At 47.7% G+C, this 22,022-nt stretch overlaps 14 non-coding genes across 14 annotated transcripts; all 14 read left to right on the forward strand.

Annotated features, from left to right (window-relative positions):
• Positions 1-1,307: 1,307 nt before the first annotated feature.
• On the forward strand, positions 1,308-1,498 carry LOC142693610 (U2 spliceosomal RNA). The gene has a single exon (XR_012861935.1). It is a non-coding gene; the product is annotated as a U2 spliceosomal RNA (small nuclear RNA).
• Positions 1,499-2,786: 1,288 nt separating this feature from the next.
• LOC142693734 (U2 spliceosomal RNA) lies at positions 2,787-2,977 on the forward strand. Its single transcript, XR_012862046.1, has one exon. It is a non-coding gene; the product is annotated as a U2 spliceosomal RNA (small nuclear RNA).
• Positions 2,978-4,265: 1,288 nt separating this feature from the next.
• LOC142693764 (U2 spliceosomal RNA) lies at positions 4,266-4,456 on the forward strand. Its single transcript, XR_012862071.1, has one exon. It is a non-coding gene; the product is annotated as a U2 spliceosomal RNA (small nuclear RNA).
• A 1,288-nt stretch (positions 4,457-5,744) lies between these two features.
• LOC142693776 (U2 spliceosomal RNA) lies at positions 5,745-5,935 on the forward strand. The gene has a single exon (XR_012862082.1). It is a non-coding gene; the product is annotated as a U2 spliceosomal RNA (small nuclear RNA).
• A 1,288-nt stretch (positions 5,936-7,223) lies between these two features.
• Positions 7,224-7,414, forward strand: LOC142693789 (U2 spliceosomal RNA). Its single transcript, XR_012862093.1, has one exon. It is a non-coding gene; the product is annotated as a U2 spliceosomal RNA (small nuclear RNA).
• A 1,292-nt stretch (positions 7,415-8,706) lies between these two features.
• Positions 8,707-8,897, forward strand: LOC142693617 (U2 spliceosomal RNA). The gene has a single exon (XR_012861941.1). It is a non-coding gene; the product is annotated as a U2 spliceosomal RNA (small nuclear RNA).
• Positions 8,898-10,193: 1,296 nt separating this feature from the next.
• LOC142693629 (U2 spliceosomal RNA) lies at positions 10,194-10,384 on the forward strand. The gene has a single exon (XR_012861952.1). It is a non-coding gene; the product is annotated as a U2 spliceosomal RNA (small nuclear RNA).
• A 1,296-nt stretch (positions 10,385-11,680) lies between these two features.
• Positions 11,681-11,871, forward strand: LOC142693641 (U2 spliceosomal RNA). Its single transcript, XR_012861963.1, has one exon. It is a non-coding gene; the product is annotated as a U2 spliceosomal RNA (small nuclear RNA).
• A 1,280-nt stretch (positions 11,872-13,151) lies between these two features.
• On the forward strand, positions 13,152-13,342 carry LOC142693653 (U2 spliceosomal RNA). Its single transcript, XR_012861974.1, has one exon. It is a non-coding gene; the product is annotated as a U2 spliceosomal RNA (small nuclear RNA).
• A 1,300-nt stretch (positions 13,343-14,642) lies between these two features.
• On the forward strand, positions 14,643-14,833 carry LOC142693665 (U2 spliceosomal RNA). Its single transcript, XR_012861985.1, has one exon. It is a non-coding gene; the product is annotated as a U2 spliceosomal RNA (small nuclear RNA).
• A 1,288-nt stretch (positions 14,834-16,121) lies between these two features.
• LOC142693678 (U2 spliceosomal RNA) lies at positions 16,122-16,312 on the forward strand. The gene has a single exon (XR_012861996.1). It is a non-coding gene; the product is annotated as a U2 spliceosomal RNA (small nuclear RNA).
• A 1,288-nt stretch (positions 16,313-17,600) lies between these two features.
• On the forward strand, positions 17,601-17,791 carry LOC142693690 (U2 spliceosomal RNA). Its single transcript, XR_012862007.1, has one exon. It is a non-coding gene; the product is annotated as a U2 spliceosomal RNA (small nuclear RNA).
• A 1,284-nt stretch (positions 17,792-19,075) lies between these two features.
• Positions 19,076-19,266, forward strand: LOC142693702 (U2 spliceosomal RNA). Its single transcript, XR_012862018.1, has one exon. It is a non-coding gene; the product is annotated as a U2 spliceosomal RNA (small nuclear RNA).
• Positions 19,267-20,582: 1,316 nt separating this feature from the next.
• LOC142693715 (U2 spliceosomal RNA) lies at positions 20,583-20,773 on the forward strand. The gene has a single exon (XR_012862029.1). It is a non-coding gene; the product is annotated as a U2 spliceosomal RNA (small nuclear RNA).
• The last annotated feature ends 1,249 nt before the right edge of the window (positions 20,774-22,022 follow it).

Consider the following 22,022-nt stretch of genomic DNA (forward strand, 5'->3'; position numbering starts at 1 on the left):
GTGCACCCTTTCCTTATGTGTTGACTAAAAGCAGATTCCAAAAGTGTTTTTTGTCTTTGCTATTGTTTCTGTCTTTCTGAAGGGATCTCCCCTTTTAATCCCATTATTTCAACACCTGTTGGACAATGCATGAGTGATAATGAGCTCATTGATTAAATGCAATTAATGAATAGATTGCCACCTCTTGTTGTGTGTCGTCTGTGTTTCTGTGTTTCCGGCATTTCACATTGGAACACCTCATTCACCTTCCTTGTCTTCTCTCCGCCCTCCCTTTTAGGTAAGTTAAAGAGCTGCACCTGAGCCAGCCACTGATTGATTGATTGATTGATTGATTGATTGATTGATTGATTGATTGATTGATTGATTGATGCAACACAACAGTCAAATAGTGGAGTGGAGTAGGGGAACAGCAAACAGCCAATAAAGCAGCCCGCCCGCTCGCCTGCCCGCCACAATGGACCTACCTGTGTACACTAGATGGATGTGATGGAATGTACTGTCGTCCCTACATTTCAAGAAGAAGTAAGAATTGCAGTTGCAACAAAGCCTTGCTTGCCTACAAAGAGAGCAGCAATTTGGATTTGTTACTATGTTACCTAGAAGAATAACAAACTGTGCAAGGATGGAGGTTGTAGGAGCAAGGAGAAGTTGTCTGTAAAGTTGGTGGATGCCTATTTTCCATTTTGCAGTCCCTTGTCTCCCTCTTGTGGCCTCCTGGAGGCAACTAGCTGTGCAAAAAAAAGACAGCCTGGCGGCCGGCTGTTGCAGTGTTGCCCTCTCAGGCAACACTGAGTGACTGACTGAGCCTCACCGTCTTATATAAAGTTCAGACGGAACTTTGCACGTGTCATAGTGGAGCCCTCAGGATTCCAGAGCCAGCTTTCTGACATCATAATGGGGCCTCAGAGATAAAAGCCTGGGCCCAGGCAGTGTTGGTCAGTGCTGCTCAGCAGGCAGCACTGGACTGGACTGGATTACAGCTGATACAAGGTGTGAAGGAACAAGGGGTGGCTGTGGGCATGCACTTGCTGCCGCTGCCAGTGTTTATCTGCATGGCAGCAGGGCATTTGGGCGTTGCCAGGAAGGCGTTTTTATGTAGATTCCTCCTCTTTCAGCACTGCATTGTGGTGCAAGCAAAAGAAGCAAATCCTGTCTGGCTTCCTCTCCGGCCTTTATTCACCTCCCGTGTAGCTGTGAGTGTGTGAGCCTGCAGGGCCCCATGGAATTGCCTAGAAGTAGGCTGAATCGCTGCAAGGGCTGAACAGCAGTATCGGGCAGGCTCGGGCAACGCGCGGCCCGTTCGGGTTATCGCTTCTCGGCCTTTTGGCTAAGATCAAGTGTAGTATCTGTTCTTATCAGTTTAATATCTGATACGTCCCCTATCTGGGGACCATATATTAAATGGATTTTTAGAACAGGGAGATGGAAATAGAGCTTGCTCTGTCCACTCCACGCATTGACCTGGTATTGCAGTATTTCCAGGACCGGTGCACCCTTTCCTTATGTGTTGACTAAAAGCAGATTCCAAAAGTGTTTTTTGTCTTTGCTATTGTTTCTGTCTTTCTGAAGGGATCTCCCCTTTTAATCCCATTATTTCAACACCTGTTGGACAATGCATGAGTGATAATGAGCTCATTGATTAAATGCAATTAATGAATAGATTGCCACCTCTTGTTGTGTGTCGTCTGTGTTTCTGTGTTTCCGGCATTTCACATTGGAACACCTCATTCACCTTCCTTGTCTTCTCTCCGCCCTCCCTTTTAGGTAAGTTAAAGAGCTGCACCTGAGCCAGCCACTGATTGATTGATTGATTGATTGATTGATTGATTGATTGATTGATTGATTGATGCAGCACAACAGTCAAATAGTGGAGTGGAGTAGGGGAACAGCAAACAGCCAATAAAGCAGCCCGCCCGCTCGCCTGCCCGCCACAATGGACCTACCTGTGTACACTAGATGGATGTGATGGAATGTACTGTCGTCCCTACATTTCAAGAAGAAGTAAGAATTGCAGTTGCAACAAAGCCTTGCTTGCCTACAAAGAGAGCAGCAATTTGGATTTGTTACTATGTTACCTAGAAGAATAACAAACTGTGCAAGGATGGAGGTTGTAGGAGCAAGGAGAAGTTGTCTGTAAAGTTGGTGGATGCCTATTTTCCATTTTGCAGTCCCTTGTCTCCCTCTTGTGGCCTCCTGGAGGCAACTAGCTGTGCAAAAAAAAGACAGCCTGGCGGCCGGCTGTTGCAGTGTTGCCCTCTCAGGCAACACTGAGTGACTGACTGAGCCTCACCGTCTTATATAAAGTTCAGACGGAACTTTGCACGTGTCATAGTGGAGCCCTCAGGATTCCAGAGCCAGCTTTCTGACATCATAATGGGGCCTCAGAGATAAAAGCCTGGGCCCAGGCAGTGTTGGTCAGTGCTGCTCAGCAGGCAGCACTGGACTGGACTGGATTACAGCTGATACAAGGTGTGAAGGAACAAGGGGTGGCTGTGGGCATGCACTTGCTGCCGCTGCCAGTGTTTATCTGCATGGCAGCAGGGCATTTGGGCGTTGCCAGGAAGGCGTTTTTATGTAGATTCCTCCTCTTTCAGCACTGCATTGTGGTGCAAGCAAAAGAAGCAAATCCTGTCTGGCTTCCTCTCCGGCCTTTATTCACCTCCCGTGTAGCTGTGAGTGTGTGAGCCTGCAGGGCCCCATGGAATTGCCTAGAAGTAGGCTGAATCGCTGCAAGGGCTGAACAGCAGTATCGGGCAGGCTCGGGCAACGCGCGGCCCGTTCGGGTTATCGCTTCTCGGCCTTTTGGCTAAGATCAAGTGTAGTATCTGTTCTTATCAGTTTAATATCTGATACGTCCCCTATCTGGGGACCATATATTAAATGGATTTTTAGAACAGGGAGATGGAAATAGAGCTTGCTCTGTCCACTCCACGCATTGACCTGGTATTGCAGTATTTCCAGGACCGGTGCACCCTTTCCTTATGTGTTGACTAAAAGCAGATTCCAAAAGTGTTTTTTGTCTTTGCTATTGTTTCTGTCTTTCTGAAGGGATCTCCCCTTTTAATCCCATTATTTCAACACCTGTTGGACAATGCATGAGTGATAATGAGCTCATTGATTAAATGCAATTAATGAATAGATTGCCACCTCTTGTTGTGTGTCGTCTGTGTTTCTGTGTTTCCGGCATTTCACATTGGAACACCTCATTCACCTTCCTTGTCTTCTCTCCGCCCTCCCTTTTAGGTAAGTTAAAGAGCTGCACCTGAGCCAGCCACTGATTGATTGATTGATTGATTGATTGATTGATTGATTGATTGATTGATTGATGCAGCACAACAGTCAAATAGTGGAGTGGAGTAGGGGAACAGCAAACAGCCAATAAAGCAGCCCGCCCGCTCGCCTGCCCGCCACAATGGACCTACCTGTGTACACTAGATGGATGTGATGGAATGTACTGTCGTCCCTACATTTCAAGAAGAAGTAAGAATTGCAGTTGCAACAAAGCCTTGCTTGCCTACAAAGAGAGCAGCAATTTGGATTTGTTACTATGTTACCTAGAAGAATAACAAACTGTGCAAGGATGGAGGTTATAGGAGCAAGGAGAAGTTGTCTGTAAAGTTGGTGGATGCCTATTTTCCATTTTGCAGTCCCTTGTCTCCCTCTTGTGGCCTCCTGGAGGCAACTAGCTGTGCAAAAAAAAGACAGCCTGGCGGCCGGCTGTTGCAGTGTTGCCCTCTCAGGCAACACTGAGTGACTGACTGAGCCTCACCGTCTTATATAAAGTTCAGACGGAACTTTGCACGTGTCATAGTGGAGCCCTCAGGATTCCAGAGCCAGCTTTCTGACATCATAATGGGGCCTCAGAGATAAAAGCCTGGGCCCAGGCAGTGTTGGTCAGTGCTGCTCAGCAGGCAGCACTGGACTGGACTGGATTACAGCTGATACAAGGTGTGAAGGAACAAGGGGTGGCTGTGGGCATGCACTTGCTGCCGCTGCCAGTGTTTATCTGCATGGCAGCAGGGCATTTGGGCGTTGCCAGGAAGGCGTTTTTATGTAGATTCCTCCTCTTTCAGCACTGCATTGTGGTGCAAGCAAAAGAAGCAAATCCTGTCTGGCTTCCTCTCCGGCCTTTATTCACCTCCCGTGTAGCTGTGAGTGTGTGAGCCTGCAGGGCCCCATGGAATTGCCTAGAAGTAGGCTGAATCGCTGCAAGGGCTGAACAGCAGTATCGGGCAGGCTCGGGCAACGCGCGGCCCGTTCGGGTTATCGCTTCTCGGCCTTTTGGCTAAGATCAAGTGTAGTATCTGTTCTTATCAGTTTAATATCTGATACGTCCCCTATCTGGGGACCATATATTAAATGGATTTTTAGAACAGGGAGATGGAAATAGAGCTTGCTCTGTCCACTCCACGCATTGACCTGGTATTGCAGTATTTCCAGGACCGGTGCACCCTTTCCTTATGTGTTGACTAAAAGCAGATTCCAAAAGTGTTTTTTGTCTTTGCTATTGTTTCTGTCTTTCTGAAGGGATCTCCCCTTTTAATCCCATTATTTCAACACCTGTTGGACAATGCATGAGTGATAATGAGCTCATTGATTAAATGCAATTAATGAATAGATTGCCACCTCTTGTTGTGTGTCGTCTGTGTTTCTGTGTTTCCGGCATTTCACATTGGAACACCTCATTCACCTTCCTTGTCTTCTCTCCGCCCTCCCTTTTAGGTAAGTTAAAGAGCTGCACCTGAGCCAGCCACTGATTGATTGATTGATTGATTGATTGATTGATTGATTGATTGATTGATTGATGCAGCACAACAGTCAAATAGTGGAGTGGAGTAGGGGAACAGCAAACAGCCAATAAAGCAGCCCGCCCGCTCGCCTGCCCGCCACAATGGACCTACCTGTGTACACTAGATGGATGTGATGGAATGTACTGTCGTCCCTACATTTCAAGAAGAAGTAAGAATTGCAGTTGCAACAAAGCCTTGCTTGCCTACAAAGAGAGCAGCAATTTGGATTTGTTACTATGTTACCTAGAAGAATAACAAACTGTGCAAGGATGGAGGTTGTAGGAGCAAGGAGAAGTTGTCTGTAAAGTTGGTGGATGCCTATTTTCCATTTTGCAGTCCCTTGTCTCCCTCTTGTGGCCTCCTGGAGGCAACTAGCTGTGCAAAAAAAAGACAGCCTGGCGGCCGGCTGTTGCAGTGTTGCCCTCTCAGGCAACACTGAGTGACTGACTGAGCCTCACCGTCTTATATAAAGTTCAGACGGAACTTTGCACGTGTCATAGTGGAGCCCTCAGGATTCCAGAGCCAGCTTTCTGACATCATAATGGGGCCTCAGAGATAAAAGCCTGGGCCCAGGCAGTGTTGGTCAGTGCTGCTCAGCAGGCAGCACTGGACTGGACTGGATTACAGCTGATACAAGGTGTGAAGGAACAAGGGGTGGCTGTGGGCATGCACTTGCTGCCGCTGCCAGTGTTTATCTGCATGGCAGCAGGGCATTTGGGCGTTGCCAGGAAGGCGTTTTTATGTAGATTCCTCCTCTTTCAGCACTGCATTGTGGTGCAAGCAAAAGAAGCAAATCCTGTCTGGCTTCCTCTCCGGCCTTTATTCACCTCCCGTGTAGCTGTGAGTGTGTGAGCCTGCAGGGCCCCATGGAATTGCCTAGAAGTAGGCTGAATCGCTGCAAGGGCTGAACAGCAGTATCGGGCAGGCTCGGGCAACGCGCGGCCCGTTCGGGTTATCGCTTCTCGGCCTTTTGGCTAAGATCAAGTGTAGTATCTGTTCTTATCAGTTTAATATCTGATACGTCCCCTATCTGGGGACCATATATTAAATGGATTTTTAGAACAGGGAGATGGAAATAGAGCTTGCTCTGTCCACTCCACGCATTGACCTGGTATTGCAGTATTTCCAGGACCGGTGCACCCTTTCCTTATGTGTTGACTAAAAGCAGATTCCAAAAGTGTTTTTTGTCTTTGCTATTGTTTCTGTCTTTCTGAAGGGATCTCCCCTTTTAATCCCATTATTTCAACACCTGTTGGACAATGCATGAGTGATAATGAGCTCATTGATTAAATGCAATTAATGAATAGATTGCCACCTCTTGTTGTGTGTCGTCTGTGTTTCCGGCATTTCACATTGGAACACCTCATTCACCTTCCTTGTCTTCTCTCCGCCCTCCCTTTTAGGTAAGTTAAAGAGCTGCACCTGAGCCAGCCACTGATTGATTGATTGATTGATTGATTGATTGATTGATTGATTGATTGATTGATTGATTGATGCAGCACAACAGTCAAATAGTGGAGTGGAGTAGGGGAACAGCAAACAGCCAATAAAGCAGCCCGCCCGCTCGCCTGCCCGCCACAATGGACCTACCTGTGTACACTAGATGGATGTGATGGAATGTACTGTCGTCCCTACATTTCAAGAAGAAGTAAGAATTGCAGTTGCAACAAAGCCTTGCTTGCCTACAAAGAGAGCAGCAATTTGGATTTGTTACTATGTTACCTAGAAGAATAACAAACTGTGCAAGGATGGAGGTTGTAGGAGCAAGGAGAAGTTGTCTGTAAAGTTGGTGGATGCCTATTTTCCATTTTGCAGTCCCTTGTCTCCCTCTTGTGGCCTCCTGGAGGCAACTAGCTGTGCAAAAAAAAGACAGCCTGGCGGCCGGCTGTTGCAGTGTTGCCCTCTCAGGCAACACTGAGTGACTGACTGAGCCTCACCGTCTTATATAAAGTTCAGACGGAACTTTGCACGTGTCATAGTGGAGCCCTCAGGATTCCAGAGCCAGCTTTCTGACATCATAATGGGGCCTCAGAGATAAAAGCCTGGGCCCAGGCAGTGTTGGTCAGTGCTGCTCAGCAGGCAGCACTGGACTGGACTGGATTACAGCTGATACAAGGTGTGAAGGAACAAGGGGTGGCTGTGGGCATGCACTTGCTGCCGCTGCCAGTGTTTATCTGCATGGCAGCAGGGCATTTGGGCGTTGCCAGGAAGGCGTTTTTATGTAGATTCCTCCTCTTTCAGCACTGCATTGTGGTGCAAGCAAAAGAAGCAAATCCTGTCTGGCTTCCTCTCCGGCCTTTATTCACCTCCCGTGTAGCTGTGAGTGTGTGAGCCTGCAGGGCCCCATGGAATTGCCTAGAAGTAGGCTGAATCGCTGCAAGGGCTGAACAGCAGTATCGGGCAGGCTCGGGCAACGCGCGGCCCGTTCGGGTTATCGCTTCTCGGCCTTTTGGCTAAGATCAAGTGTAGTATCTGTTCTTATCAGTTTAATATCTGATACGTCCCCTATCTGGGGACCATATATTAAATGGATTTTTAGAACAGGGAGATGGAAATAGAGCTTGCTCTGTCCACTCCACGCATTGACCTGGTATTGCAGTATTTCCAGGACCGGTGCACCCTTTCCTTATGTGTTGACTAAAAGCAGATTCCAAAAGTGTTTTTTGTCTTTGCTATTGTTTCTGTCTTTCTGAAGGGATCTCCCCTTTTAATCCCATTATTTCAACACCTGTTGGACAATGCATGAGTGATAATGAGATCATTGATTAAATGCAATTAATGAATAGATTGCCACCTCTTGTTGTGTGTCGTCTGTGTTTCTGTGTTTCCGGCATTTCACATTGGAACACCTCATTCACCTTCCTTGTCTTCTCTCCGCCCTCCCTTTTAGGTAAGTTAAAGAGCTGCACCTGAGCCAGCCACTGATTGATTGATTGATTGATTGATTGATTGATTGATTGATTGATTGATTGATTGATGCAGCACAACAGTCAAATAGTGGAGTGGAGTAGGGGAACAGCAAACAGCCAATAAAGCAGCCCGCCCGCTCGCCTGCCCGCCACAATGGACCTACCTGTGTACACTAGATGGATGTGATGGAATGTACTGTCGTCCCTACATTTCAAGAAGAAGTAAGAATTGCAGTTGCAACAAAGCCTTGCTTGCCTACAAAGAGAGCAGCAATTTGGATTTGTTACTATGTTACCTAGAAGAATAACAAACTGTGCAAGGATGGAGGTTGTAGGAGCAAGGAGAAGTTGTCTGTAAAGTTGGTGGATGCCTATTTTCCATTTTGCAGTCCCTTGTCTCCCTCTTGTGGCCTCCTGGAGGCAACTAGCTGTGCAAAAAAAAGACAGCCTGGCGGCCGGCTGTTGCAGTGTTGCCCTCTCAGGCAACACTGAGTGACTGACTGAGCCTCACCGTCTTATATAAAGTTCAGACGGAACTTTGCACGTGTCATAGTGGAGCCCTCAGGATTCCAGAGCCAGCTTTCTGACATCATAATGGGGCCTCAGAGATAAAAGCCTGGGCCCAGGCAGTGTTGGTCAGTGCTGCTCAGCAGGCAGCACTGGACTGGACTGGATTACAGCTGATACAAGGTGTGAAGGAACAAGGGGTGGCTGTGGGCATGCACTTGCTGCCGCTGCCAGTGTTTATCTGCATGGCAGCAGGGCATTTGGGCGTTGCCAGGAAGGCGTTTTTATGTAGATTCCTCCTCTTTCAGCACTGCATTGTGGTGCAAGCAAAAGAAGCAAATCCTGTCTGGCTTCCTCTCCGGCCTTTATTCACCTCCCGTGTAGCTGTGAGTGTGTGAGCCTGCAGGGCCCCATGGAATTGCCTAGAAGTAGGCTGAATCGCTGCAAGGGCTGAACAGCAGTATCGGGCAGGCTCGGGCAACGCGCGGCCCGTTCGGGTTATCGCTTCTCGGCCTTTTGGCTAAGATCAAGTGTAGTATCTGTTCTTATCAGTTTAATATCTGATACGTCCCCTATCTGGGGACCATATATTAAATGGATTTTTAGAACAGGGAGATGGAAATAGAGCTTGCTCTGTCCACTCCACGCATTGACCTGGTATTGCAGTATTTCCAGGACCGGTGCACCCTTTCCTTATGTGTTGACTAAAAGCAGATTCCAAAAGTGTTTTTTGTCTTTGCTATTGTTTCTGTCTTTCTGAAGGGATCTCCCCTTTTAATCCCATTATTTCAACACCTGTTGGACAATGCATGAGTGATAATGAGCTCATTGATTAAATGCAATTAATGAATAGATTGCCACCTCTTGTTGTGTGTCGTCTGTGTTTCTGTGTTTCCGGCATTTCACATTGGAACACCTCATTCACCTTCCTTGTCTTCTCTCCGCCCTCCCTTTTAGGTAAGTTAAAGAGCTGCACCTGAGCCAGCCACTGATTGATTGATTGATTGATTGATTGATTGATTGATTGATTGATTGATTGATTGATTGATGCAGCACAACAGTCAAATAGTGGAGTGGAGTAGGGGAACAGCAAACAGCCAATAAAACAGCCCGCCCGCTCGCCTGCCCGCCACAATGGACCTACCTGTGTACACTAGATGGATGTGATGGAATGTACTGTCGTCCCTACATTTCAAGAAGAAGTAAGAATTGCAGTTGCAACAAAGCCTTGCTTGCCTACAAAGAGAGCAGCAATTTGGATTTGTTACTATGTTACCTAGAAGAATAACAAACTGTGCAAGGATGGAGGTTGTAGGAGCAAGGAGAAGTTGTCTGTAAAGTTGGTGGATGCCTATTTTCCATTTTGCAGTCCCTTGTCTCCCTCTTGTGGCCTCCTGGAGGCAACTAGCTGTGCAAAAAAAAGACAGCCTGGCGGCCGGCTGTTGCAGTGTTGCCCTCTCAGGCAACACTGAGTGACTGACTGAGCCTCACCGTCTTATATAAAGTTCAGACGGAACTTTGCACGTGTCATAGTGGAGCCCTCAGGATTCCAGAGCCAGCTTTCTGACATCATAATGGGGCCTCAGAGATAAAAGCCTGGGCCCAGGCAGTGTTGGTCAGTGCTGCTCAGCAGGCAGCACTGGACTGGACTGGATTACAGCTGATACAAGGTGTGAAGGAACAAGGGGTGGCTGTGGGCATGCACTTGCTGCCGCTGCCAGTGTTTATCTGCATGGCAGCAGGGCATTTGGGCGTTGCCAGGAAGGCGTTTTTATGTAGATTCCTCCTCTTTCAGCACTGCATTGTGGTGCAAGCAAAAGAAGCAAATCCTGTCTGGCTTCCTCTCCGGCCTTTATTCACCTCCCGTGTAGCTGTGAGTGTGTGAGCCTGCAGGGCCCCATGGAATTGCCTAGAAGTAGGCTGAATCGCTGCAAGGGCTGAACAGCAGTATCGGGCAGGCTCGGGCAACGCGCGGCCCGTTCGGGTTATCGCTTCTCGGCCTTTTGGCTAAGATCAAGTGTAGTATCTGTTCTTATCAGTTTAATATCTGATACGTCCCCTATCTGGGGACCATATATTAAATGGATTTTTAGAACAGGGAGATGGAAATAGAGCTTGCTCTGTCCACTCCACGCATTGACCTGGTATTGCAGTATTTCCAGGACCGGTGCACCCTTTCCTTATGTGTTGACTAAAAGCAGATTCCAAAAGTGTTTTTTGTCTTTGCTATTGTTTCTGTCTTTCTGAAGGGATCTCCCCTTTTAATCCCATTATTTCAACACCTGTTGGACAATGCATGAGTGATAATGAGCTCATTGATTAAATGCAATTAATGAATAGATTGCCACCTCTTGTTGTGTGTCGTCTGTGTTTCTGGCATTTCACATTGGAACACCTCATTCACCTTCCTTGTCTTCTCTCCGCCCTCCCTTTTAGGTAAGTTAAAGAGCTGCACCTGAGCCAGCCACTGATTGATTGATTGATTGATTGATTGATTGATTGATTGATTGATTGATTGATTGATTGATTGATTGATGCAGCACAACAGTCAAATAGTGGAGTGGAGTAGGGGAACAGCAAACAGCCAATAAAGCAGCCCGCCCGCTCGCCTGCCCGCCACAATGGACCTACCTGTGTACACTAGATGGATGTGATGGAATGTACTGTCGTCCCTACATTTCAAGAAGAAGTAAGAATTGCAGTTGCAACAAAGCCTTGCTTGCCTACAAAGAGAGCAGCAATTTGGATTTGTTACTATGTTACCTAGAAGAATAACAAACTGTGCAAGGATGGAGGTTGTAGGAGCAAGGAGAAGTTGTCTGTAAAGTTGGTGGATGCCTATTTTCCATTTTGCAGTCCCTTGTCTCCCTCTTGTGGCCTCCTGGAGGCAACTAGCTGTGCAAAAAAAAGACAGCCTGGCGGCCGGCTGTTGCAGTGTTGCCCTCTCAGGCAACACTGAGTGACTGACTGAGCCTCACCGTCTTATATAAAGTTCAGACGGAACTTTGCACGTGTCATAGTGGAGCCCTCAGGATTCCAGAGCCAGCTTTCTGACATCATAATGGGGCCTCAGAGATAAAAGCCTGGGCCCAGGCAGTGTTGGTCAGTGCTGCTCAGCAGGCAGCACTGGACTGGACTGGATTACAGCTGATACAAGGTGTGAAGGAACAAGGGGTGGCTGTGGGCATGCACTTGCTGCCGCTGCCAGTGTTTATCTGCATGGCAGCAGGGCATTTGGGCGTTGCCAGGAAGGCGTTTTTATGTAGATTCCTCCTCTTTCAGCACTGCATTGTGGTGCAAGCAAAAGAAGCAAATCCTGTCTGGCTTCCTCTCCGGCCTTTATTCACCTCCCGTGTAGCTGTGAGTGTGTGAGCCTGCAGGGCCCCATGGAATTGCCTAGAAGTAGGCTGAATCGCTGCAAGGGCTGAACAGCAGTATCGGGCAGGCTCGGGCAACGCGCGGCCCGTTCGGGTTATCGCTTCTCGGCCTTTTGGCTAAGATCAAGTGTAGTATCTGTTCTTATCAGTTTAATATCTGATACGTCCCCTATCTGGGGACCATATATTAAATGGATTTTTAGAACAGGGAGATGGAAATAGAGCTTGCTCTGTCCACTCCACGCATTGACCTGGTATTGCAGTATTTCCAGGACCGGTGCACCCTTTCCTTATGTGTTGACTAAAAGCAGATTCCAAAAGTGTTTTTTGTCTTTGCTATTGTTTCTGTCTTTCTGAAGGGATCTCCCCTTTTAATCCCATTATTTCAACACCTGTTGGACAATGCATGAGTGATAATGAGCTCATTGATTAAATGCAATTAATGAATAGATTGCCACCTCTTGTTGTGTGTCGTCTGTGTTTCTGTGTTTCCGGCATTTCACATTGGAACACCTCATTCACCTTCCTTGTCTTCTCTCCGCCCTCCCTTTTAGGTAAGTTAAAGAGCTGCACCTGAGCCAGCCACTGATTGATTGATTGATTGATTGATTGATTGATTGATTGATTGATGCAGCACAACAGTCAAATAGTGGAGTGGAGTAGGGGAACAGCAAACAGCCAATAAAGCAGCCCGCCCGCTCGCCTGCCCGCCACAATGGACCTACCTGTGTACACTAGATGGATGTGATGGAATGTACTGTCGTCCCTACATTTCAAGAAGAAGTAAGAATTGCAGTTGCAACAAAGCCTTGCTTGCCTACAAAGAGAGCAGCAATTTGGATTTGTTACTATGTTACCTAGAAGAATAACAAACTGTGCAAGGATGGAGGTTGTAGGAGCAAGGAGAAGTTGTCTGTAAAGTTGGTGGATGCCTATTTTCCATTTTGCAGTCCCTTGTCTCCCTCTTGTGGCCTCCTGGAGGCAACTAGCTGTGCAAAAAAAAGACAGCCTGGCGGCCGGCTGTTGCAGTGTTGCCCTCTCAGGCAACACTGAGTGACTGACTGAGCCTCACCGTCTTATATAAAGTTCAGACGGAACTTTGCACGTGTCATAGTGGAGCCCTCAGGATTCCAGAGCCAGCTTTCTGACATCATAATGGGGCCTCAGAGATAAAAGCCTGGGCCCAGGCAGTGTTGGTCAGTGCTGCTCAGCAGGCAGCACTGGACTGGACTGGATTACAGCTGATACAAGGTGTGAAGGAACAAGGGGTGGCTGTGGGCATGCACTTGCTGCCGCTGCCAGTGTTTATCTGCATGGCAGCAGGGCATTTGGGCGTTGCCAGGAAGGCGTTTTTATGTAGATTCCTCCTCTTTCAGCACTGCATTGTGGTGCAAGCAAAAGAAGCAAATCCTGTCTGGCTTCCTCTCCGGCCTTTATTCACCTCCCGTGTAGCTGTGAGTGTGTGAGCCTGCAGGGCCCCATGGAATTGCCTAGAAGTAGGCTGAATCGCTGCAAGGGCTGAACAGCAGTATCGGGCAGGCTCGGGCAACGCGCGGCCCGTTCGGGTTATCGCTTCTCGGCCTTTTGGCTAAGATCAAGTGTAGTATCTGTTCTTATCAGTTTAATATCTGATACGTCCCCTATCTGGGGACCATATATTAAATGGATTTTTAGAACAGGGAGATGGAAATAGAGCTTGCTCTGTCCACTCCACGCATTGACCTGGTATTGCAGTATTTCCAGGACCGGTGCACCCTTTCCTTATGTGTTGACTAAAAGCAGATTCCAAAAGTGTTTTTTGTCTTTGCTATTGTTTCTGTCTTTCTGAAGGGATCTCCCCTTTTAATCCCATTATTTCAACACCTGTTGGACAATGCATGAGTGATAATGAGCTCATTGATTAAATGCAATTAATGAATAGATTGCCACCTCTTGTTGTGTGTCGTCTGTGTTTCTGTGTTTCCGGCATTTCACATTGGAACACCTCATTCACCTTCCTTGTCTTCTCTCCGCCCTCCCTTTTAGGTAAGTTAAAGAGCTGCACCTGAGCCAGCCACTGATTGATTGATTGATTGATTGATTGATTGATTGATTGATTGATTGATTGATTGATTGATTGATGCAACACAACAGTCAAATAGTGGAGTGGAGTAGGGGAACAGCAAACAGCCAATAAAGCAGCCCGCCCGCTCGCCTGCCCGCCACAATGGACCTACCTGTGTACACTAGATGGATGTGATGGAATGTACTGTCGTCCCTACATTTCAAGAAGAAGTAAGAATTGCAGTTGCAACAAAGCCTTGCTTGCCTACAAAGAGAGCAGCAATTTGGATTTGTTACTATGTTACCTAGAAGAATAACAAACTGTGCAAGGATGGAGGTTGTAGGAGCAAGGAGAAGTTGTCTGTAAAGTTGGTGGATGCCTATTTTCCATTTTGCAGTCCCTTGTCTCCCTCTTGTGGCCTCCTGGAGGCAACTAGCTGTGCAAAAAAAAGACAGCCTGGCGGCCGGCTGTTGCAGTGTTGCCCTCTCAGGCAACACTGAGTGACTGACTGAGCCTCACCGTCTTATATAAAGTTCAGACGGAACTTTGCACGTGTCATAGTGGAGCCCTCAGGATTCCAGAGCCAGCTTTCTGACATCATAATGGGGCCTCAGAGATAAAAGCCTGGGCCCAGGCAGTGTTGGTCAGTGCTGCTCAGCAGGCAGCACTGGACTGGACTGGATTACAGCTGATACAAGGTGTGAAGGAACAAGGGGTGGCTGTGGGCATGCACTTGCTGCCGCTGCCAGTGTTTATCTGCATGGCAGCAGGGCATTTGGGCGTTGCCAGGAAGGCGTTTTTATGTAGATTCCTCCTCTTTCAGCACTGCATTGTGGTGCAAGCAAAAGAAGCAAATCCTGTCTGGCTTCCTCTCCGGCCTTTATTCACCTCCCGTGTAGCTGTGAGTGTGTGAGCCTGCAGGGCCCCATGGAATTGCCTAGAAGTAGGCTGAATCGCTGCAAGGGCTGAACAGCAGTATCGGGCAGGCTCGGGCAACGCGCGGCCCGTTCGGGTTATCGCTTCTCGGCCTTTTGGCTAAGATCAAGTGTAGTATCTGTTCTTATCAGTTTAATATCTGATACGTCCCCTATCTGGGGACCATATATTAAATGGATTTTTAGAACAGGGAGATGGAAATAGAGCTTGCTCTGTCCACTCCACGCATTGACCTGGTATTGCAGTATTTCCAGGACCGGTGCACCCTTTCCTTATGTGTTGACTAAAAGCAGATTCCAAAAGTGTTTTTTGTCTTTGCTATTGTTTCTGTCTTTCTGAAGGGATCTCCCCTTTTAATCCCATTATTTCAACACCTGTTGGACAATGCATGAGTGATAATGAGCTCATTGATTAAATGCAATTAATGAATAGATTGCCACCTCTTGTTGTGTGTCGTCTGTGTTTCTGTGTTTCCGGCATTTCACATTGGAACACCTCATTCACCTTCCTTGTCTTCTCTCCGCCCTCCCTTTTAGGTAAGTTAAAGAGCTGCACCTGAGCCAGCCACTGATTGATTGATTGATTGATTGATTGATTGATTGATTGATTGATTGATTGATGCAGCACAACAGTCAAATAGTGGAGTGGAGTAGGGGAACAGCAAACAGCCAATAAAGCAGCCCGCCCGCTCGCCTGCCCGCCACAATGGACCTACCTGTGTACACTAGATGGATGTGATGGAATGTACTGTCGTCCCTACATTTCAAGAAGAAGTAAGAATTGCAGTTGCAACAAAGCCTTGCTTGCCTACAAAGAGAGCAGCAATTTGGATTTGTTACTATGTTACCTAGAAGAATAACAAACTGTGCAAGGATGGAGGTTGTAGGAGCAAGGAGAAGTTGTCTGTAAAGTTGGTGGATGCCTATTTTCCATTTTGCAGTCCCTTGTCTCCCTCTTGTGGCCTCCTGGAGGCAACTAGCTGTGCAAAAAAAAGACAGCCTGGCGGCCGGCTGTTGCAGTGTTGCCCTCTCAGGCAACACTGAGTGACTGACTGAGCCTCACCGTCTTATATAAAGTTCAGACGGAACTTTGCACGTGTCATAGTGGAGCCCTCAGGATTCCAGAGCCAGCTTTCTGACATCATAATGGGGCCTCAGAGATAAAAGCCTGGGCCCAGGCAGTGTTGGTCAGTGCTGCTCAGCAGGCAGCACTGGACTGGACTGGATTACAGCTGATACAAGGTGTGAAGGAACAAGGGGTGGCTGTGGGCATGCACTTGCTGCCGCTGCCAGTGTTTATCTGCATGGCAGCAGGGCATTTGGGCGTTGCCAGGAAGGCGTTTTTATGTAGATTCCTCCTCTTTCAGCACTGCATTGTGGTGCAAGCAAAAGAAGCAAATCCTGTCTGGCTTCCTCTCCGGCCTTTATTCACCTCCCGTGTAGCTGTGAGTGTGTGAGCCTGCAGGGCCCCATGGAATTGCCTAGAAGTAGGCTGAATCGCTGCAAGGGCTGAACAGCAGTATCGGGCAGGCTCGGGCAACGCGCGGCCCGTTCGGGTTATCGCTTCTCGGCCTTTTGGCTAAGATCAAGTGTAGTATCTGTTCTTATCAGTTTAATATCTGATACGTCCCCTATCTGGGGACCATATATTAAATGGATTTTTAGAACAGGGAGATGGAAATAGAGCTTGCTCTGTCCACTCCACGCATTGACCTGGTATTGCAGTATTTCCAGGACCGGTGCACCCTTTCCTTATGTGTTGACTAAAAGCAGATTCCAAAAGTGTTTTTTGTCTTTGCTATTGTTTCTGTCTTTCTGAAGGGATCTCCCCTTTTAATCCCATTATTTCAACACCTGTTGGACAATGCATGAGTGATAATGAGCTCATTGATTAAATGCAATTAATGAATAGATTGCCACCTCTTGTTGTGTGTCGTCTGTGTTTCTGTGTTTCCGGCATTTCACATTGGAACACCTCATTCACCTTCCTTGTCTTCTCTCCGCCCTCCCTTTTAGGTAAGTTAAAGAGCTGCACCTGAGCCAGCCACTGATTGATTGATTGATTGATTGATTGATTGATTGATTGATTGATTGATTGATGCAGCACAACAGTCAAATAGTGGAGTGGAGTAGGGGAACAGCAAACAGCCAATAAAGCAGCCCGCCCGCTCGCCTGCCCGCCACAATGGACCTACCTGTGTACACTAGATGGATGTGATGGAATGTACTGTCGTCCCTACATTTCAAGAAGAAGTAAGAATTGCAGTTGCAACAAAGCCTTGCTTGCCTACAAAGAGAGCAGCAATTTGGATTTGTTACTATGTTACCTAGAAGAATAACAAACTGTGCAAGGATGGAGGTTGTAGGAGCAAGGAGAAGTTGTCTGTAAAGTTGGTGGATGCCTATTTTCCATTTTGCAGTCCCTTGTCTCCCTCTTGTGGCCTCCTGGAGGCAACTAGCTGTGCAAAAAAAAGACAGCCTGGCGGCCGGCTGTTGCAGTGTTGCCCTCTCAGGCAACACTGAGTGACTGACTGAGCCTCACCGTCTTATATAAAGTTCAGACGGAACTTTGCACGTGTCATAGTGGAGCCCTCAGGATTCCAGAGCCAGCTTTCTGACATCATAATGGGGCCTCAGAGATAAAAGCCTGGACCCAGGCAGTGTTGGTCAGTGCTGCTCAGCAGGCAGCACTGGACTGGACTGGATTACAGCTGATACAAGGTGTGAAGGAACAAGGGGTGGCTGTGGGCATGCACTTGCTGCCGCTGCCAGTGTTTATCTGCATGGCAGCAGGGCATTTGGGCGTTGCCAGGAAGGCGTTTTTATGTAGATTCCTCCTCTTTCAGCACTGCATTGTGGTGCAAGCAAAAGAAGCAAATCCTGTCTGGCTTCCTCTCCGGCCTTTATTCACCTCCCGTGTAGCTGTGAGTGTGTGAGCCTGCAGGGCCCCATGGAATTGCCTAGAAGTAGGCTGAATCGCTGCAAGGGCTGAACAGCAGTATCGGGCAGGCTCGGGCAACGCGCGGCCCGTTCGGGTTATCGCTTCTCGGCCTTTTGGCTAAGATCAAGTGTAGTATCTGTTCTTATCAGTTTAATATCTGATACGTCCCCTATCTGGGGACCATATATTAAATGGATTTTTAGAACAGGGAGATGGAAATAGAGCTTGCTCTGTCCACTCCACGCATTGACCTGGTATTGCAGTATTTCCAGGACCGGTGCACCCTTTCCTTATGTGTTGACTAAAAGCAGATTCCAAAAGTGTTTTTTGTCTTTGCTATTGTTTCTGTCTTTCTGAAGGGATCTCCCCTTTTAATCCCATTATTTCAACACCTGTTGGACAATGCATGAGTGATAATGAGCTCATTGATTAAATGCAATTAATGAATAGATTGCCACCTCTTGTTGTGTGTCGTCTGTGTTTCTGTGTTTCCGGCATTTCACATTGGAACACCTCATTCACCTTCCTTGTCTTCTCTCCGCCCTCCCTTTTAGGTAAGTTAAAGAGCTGCACCTGAGCCAGCCACTGATTGATTGATTGATTGATTGATTGATTGATTGATTGATTGATTGATGCAGCACAACAGTCAAATAGTGGAGTGGAGTAGGGGAACAGCAAACAGCCAATAAAGCAGCCCGCCCGCTCGCCTGCCCGCCACAATGGACCTACCTGTGTACACTAGATGGATGTGATGGAATGTACTGTCGTCCCTACATTTCAAGAAGAAGTAAGAATTGCAGTTGCAACAAAGCCTTGCTTGCCTACAAAGAGAGCAGCAATTTGGATTTGTTACTATGTTACCTAGAAGAATAACAAACTGTGCAAGGATGGAGGTTGTAGGAGCAAGGAGAAGTTGTCTGTAAAGTTGGTGGATGCCTATTTTCCATTTTGCAGTCCCTTGTCTCCCTCTTGTGGCCTCCTGGAGGCAACTAGCTGTGCAAAAAAAAGACAGCCTGGCGGCCGGCTGTTGCAGTGTTGCCCTCTCAGGCAACACTGAGTGACTGACTGAGCCTCACCGTCTTATATAAAGTTCAGACGGAACTTTGCACGTGTCATAGTGGAGCCCTCAGGATTCCAGAGCCAGCTTTCTGACATCATAATGGGGCCTCAGAGATAAAAGCCTGGGCCCAGGCAGTGTTGGTCAGTGCTGCTCAGCAGGCAGCACTGGACTGGACTGGATTACAGCTGATACAAGGTGTGAAGGAACAAGGGGTGGCTGTGGGCATGCACTTGCTGCCGCTGCCAGTGTTTATCTGCATGGCAGCAGGGCATTTGGGCGTTGCCAGGAAGGCGTTTTTATGTAGATTCCTCCTCTTTCAGCACTGCATTGTGGTGCAAGCAAAAGAAGCAAATCCTGTCTGGCTTCCTCTCCGGCCTTTATTCACCTCCCGTGTAGCTGTGAGTGTGTGAGCCTGCAGGGCCCCATGGAATTGCCTAGAAGTAGGCTGAATCGCTGCAAGGGCTGAACAGCAGTATCGGGCAGGCTCGGGCAACGCGCGGCCCGTTCGGGTTATCGCTTCTCGGCCTTTTGGCTAAGATCAAGTGTAGTATCTGTTCTTATCAGTTTAATATCTGATACGTCCCCTATCTGGGGACCATATATTAAATGGATTTTTAGAACAGGGAGATGGAAATAGAGCTTGCTCTGTCCACTCCACGCATTGACCTGGTATTGCAGTATTTCCAGGACCGGTGCACCCTTTCCTTATGTGTTGACTAAAAGCAGATTCCAAAAGTGTTTTTTGTCTTTGCTATTGTTTCTGTCTTTCTGAAGGGATCTCCCCTTTTAATCCCATTATTTCAACACCTGTTGGACAATGCATGAGTGATAATGAGCTCATTGATTAAATGCAATTAATGAATAGATTGCCACCTCTTGTTGTGTGTCGTCTGTGTTTCTGTGTTTCCGGCATTTCACATTGGAACACCTCATTCACCTTCCTTGTCTTCTCTCCGCCCTCCCTTTTAGGTAAGTTAAAGAGCTGCACCTGAGCCAGCCACTGATTGATTGATTGATTGATTGATTGATTGATTGATTGACTGATTGATTGATTGATTGATTGATTGATTGATTGATTGATGCAGCACAACAGTCAAATAGTGGAGTGGAGTAGGGGAACAGCAAACAGCCAATAAAGCAGCCCGCCCGCTCGCCTGCCCGCCACAATGGACCTACCTGTGTACACTAGATGGATGTGATGGAATGTACTGTCGTCCCTACATTTCAAGAAGAAGTAAGAATTGCAGTTGCAACAAAGCCTTGCTTGCCTACAAAGAGAGCAGCAATTTGGATTTGTTACTATGTTACCTAGAAGAATAACAAACTGTGCAAGGATGGAGGTTGTAGGAGCAAGGAGAAGTTGTCTGTAAAGTTGGTGGATGCCTATTTTCCATTTTGCAGTCCCTTGTCTCCCTCTTGTGGCCTCCTGGAGGCAACTAGCTGTGCAAAAAAAAGACAGCCTGGCGGCCGGCTGTTGCAGTGTTGCCCTCTCAGGCAACACTGAGTGACTGACTGAGCCTCACCGTCTTATATAAAGTTCAGACGGAACTTTGCACGTGTCATAGTGGAGCCCTCAGGATTCCAGAGCCAGCTTTCTGACATCATAATGGGGCCTCAGAGATAAAAGCCTGGGCCCAGGCAGTGTTGGTCAGTGCTGCTCAGCAGGCAGCACTGGACTGGACTGGATTACAGCTGATACAAGGTGTGAAGGAACAAGGGGTGGCTGTGGGCATGCACTTGCTGCCGCTGCCAGTGTTTATCTGCATGGCAGCAGGGCATTTGGGCGTTGCCAGGAAGGCGTTTTTATGTAGATTCCTCCTCTTTCAGCACTGCATTGTGGTGCAAGCAAAAGAAGCAAATCCTGTCTGGCTTCCTCTCCGGCCTTTATTCACCTCCCGTGTAGCTGTGAGTGTGTGAGCCTGCAGGGCCCCATGGAATTGCCTAGAAGTAGGCTGAATCGCTGCAAGGGCTGAACAGCAGTATCGGGCAGGCTCGGGCAACGCGCGGCCCGTTCGGGTTATCGCTTCTCGGCCTTTTGGCTAAGATCAAGTGTAGTATCTGTTCTTATCAGTTTAATATCTGATACGTCCCCTATCTGGGGACCATATATTAAATGGATTTTTAGAACAGGGAGATGGAAATAGAGCTTGCTCTGTCCACTCCACGCATTGACCTGGTATTGCAGTATTTCCAGGACCGGTGCACCCTTTCCTTATGTGTTGACTAAAAGCAGATTCCAAAAGTGTTTTTTGTCTTTGCTATTGTTTCTGTCTTTCTGAAGGGATCTCCCCTTTTAATCCCATTATTTCAACACCTGTTGGACAATGCATGAGTGATAATGAGCTCATTGATTAAATGCAATTAATGAATAGATTGCCACCTCTTGTTGTGTGTCGTCTGTGTTTCTGTGTTTCCGGCATTTCACATTGGAACACCTCATTCACCTTCCTTGTCTTCTCTCCGCCCTCCCTTTTAGGTAAGTTAAAGAGCTGCACCTGAGCCAGCCACTGATTGATTGATTGATTGATTGATTGATTGATTGATTGATGCAGCACAACAGTCAAATAGTGGAGTGGAGTAGGGGAACAGCAAACAGCCAATAAAGCAGCCCGCCCGCTCGCCTGCCCGCCACAATGGACCTACCTGTGTACACTAGATGGATGTGATGGAATGTACTGTCGTCCCTACATTTCAAGAAGAAGTAAGAATTGCAGTTGCAACAAAGCCTTGCTTGCCTACAAAGAGAGCAGCAATTTGGATTTGTTACTATGTTACCTAGAAGAATAACAAACTGTGCAAGGATGGAGGTTGTAGGAGCAAGGAGAAGTTGTCTGTAAAGTTGGTGGATGCCTATTTTCCATTTTGCAGTCCCTTGTCTCCCTCTTGTGGCCTCCTGGAGGCAACTAGCTGTGCAAAAAAAAGACAGCCTGGCGGCCGGCTGTTGCAGTGTTGCCCTCTCAGGCAACACTGAGTGACTGACTGAGCCTCACCGTCTTATATAAAGTTCAGACGGAACTTTGCACGTGTCATAGTGGAGCCCTCAGGATTCCAGAGCCAGCTTTCTGACATCATAATGGGGCCTCAGAGATAAAAGCCTGGGCCCAGGCAGTGTTGGTCAGTGCTGCTCAGCAGGCAGCACTGGACTGGACTGGATTACAGCTGATACAAGGTGTGAAGGAACAAGGGGTGGCTGTGGGCATGCACTTGCTGCCGCTGCCAGTGTTTATCTGCATGGCAGCAGGGCATTTGGGCGTTGCCAGGAAGGCGTTTTTATGTAGATTCCTCCTCTTTCAGCACTGCATTGTGGTGCAAGCAAAAGAAGCAAATCCTGTCTGGCTTCCTCTCCGGCCTTTATTCACCTCCCGTGTAGCTGTGAGTGTGTGAGCCTGCAGGGCCCCATGGAATTGCCTAGAAGTAGGCTGAATCGCTGCAAGGGCTGAACAGCAGTATCGGGCAGGC

This window comes from Rhinoderma darwinii (assembly GCF_050947455.1).
Source record: "Rhinoderma darwinii isolate aRhiDar2 chromosome 5 unlocalized genomic scaffold, aRhiDar2.hap1 SUPER_5_unloc_44, whole genome shotgun sequence".
NCBI classification, from domain to species: Eukaryota; Metazoa; Chordata; class Amphibia; order Anura; family Rhinodermatidae; genus Rhinoderma; species Rhinoderma darwinii.